The sequence below is a fragment of the Rhinoderma darwinii genome, chromosome 1, assembly GCF_050947455.1.
Source record: "Rhinoderma darwinii isolate aRhiDar2 chromosome 1, aRhiDar2.hap1, whole genome shotgun sequence".
Taxonomy (NCBI): Eukaryota; Metazoa; Chordata; class Amphibia; order Anura; family Rhinodermatidae; genus Rhinoderma; species Rhinoderma darwinii.
In genome coordinates, this window is record NC_134687.1 from 129888684 (window position 1) to 129890144 (window position 1461).

Sequence of the window (1461 nt, forward strand, 5' to 3'; positions counted from 1 at the left end):
GTTTTTTAAAAATAAAAACGTTACTGTAATCTACATTGCAGCGCCTATCTGCTGCAATAGCAGATAGGGGTTGCACAATGTGGTGACAGAGCCTCTTTAAATACACATCTTAAAATACCTTCATAGTAAAACAGTGTTAAACTAAACACTTTAGAATGCTGTATATTTTACCAGCCATCTACCAAGTGCGGCTATTTATTCGACTTCTTGGCACATAATCGTTTTTACTTACTGAGGACTCCTGATAATAGCGGTTAGTCCTAGTGTCCCTCTGTAAAGGGGTTCTGTGGCTTAGACCCAGTAAGCGTTCTACAATATATACTGCCATTTTCTAATTTATGCAAACTCAGTCCTAGAGAATGTAGCTACTGTATGTAGAAAATATATATGTAGGGAGTATGCATGTAACCCATCCTTGCCTGTAAAACAAAAAACAACAATACCCCTACACCATGGTCCTGGTCCCATATGCTATCCAAAACGGAGTTTGAATTACAAGATGGCAGTGCTCTGCTAGTTAACCCTTGGTGAGTTTAAAGGATAGAATCCCTTTAAAAATACTTTCAAAGATACACTCTTTATTCCACAACCTATACAAAGACTTCAAAATTCGGGAAAAAACCCAAACACAAATCCAATTTATGATCCGATTAATAAATGTAAATAAAAATGCAACGTTAAATACACTAATGTGATATAATACAATTGAGTTTTGTATGTCATCACAAAGTTTGGATTATTGGAATCATTACGTGGGAGATTTTTTTTAATTTTAGAAGGTCATCTTATTTATTTCTGTTACTTATATAGCCCCAAAATATTCCAAAACAACTATGGGTAGTAAATAAGGCAGGCTGAGCTAGTGTTAACCCCTTGTTGATCAGAGCTTAAAATGCACCCGCTAGCTTGGGTAAAGTTAGAAATACTAAGCAAGTATGCTTCTGAAAATGTAAAGGAGTTGTCCACGTCGTCAGGGGATGCAGACTCTAGACAGGGGTTATTCAATAACCTGACTGGATAAGTGGATAACATGGAGGGCGTAAAAGGCACTGTTTTAGTACTGGCAAATTGACCCATCTTGGGGCAGTGCTGATCTGAGAAGAGAAACAGCTTCTCCCATCTCAGCTGCCTACATGATATGTTATAGATACATATGCTGGAGAACTTCTTAAACTCCGATATCAAAAGTAAAATATAGAATGTGTTTTAAAAACAATTACAACAGAACGTGCAGCTGGATGTTATATGTACAGAATAATACAATGCATTTGGTGTAAGTGTCAGAAACATGTGTGAGGTGGTTGATTAAAGTTGAAAAACACCTTTACTACTGGTTTAAGGTAGAGTCCAAAACATCTATTCAAGCCGTTGTGGTATATTCACACGAAAGTCCATTATTTAGCCAGTTTTCAAAACACAGACCTCGATATACAAAATACATTACGCCAACAGTGCCCAAAC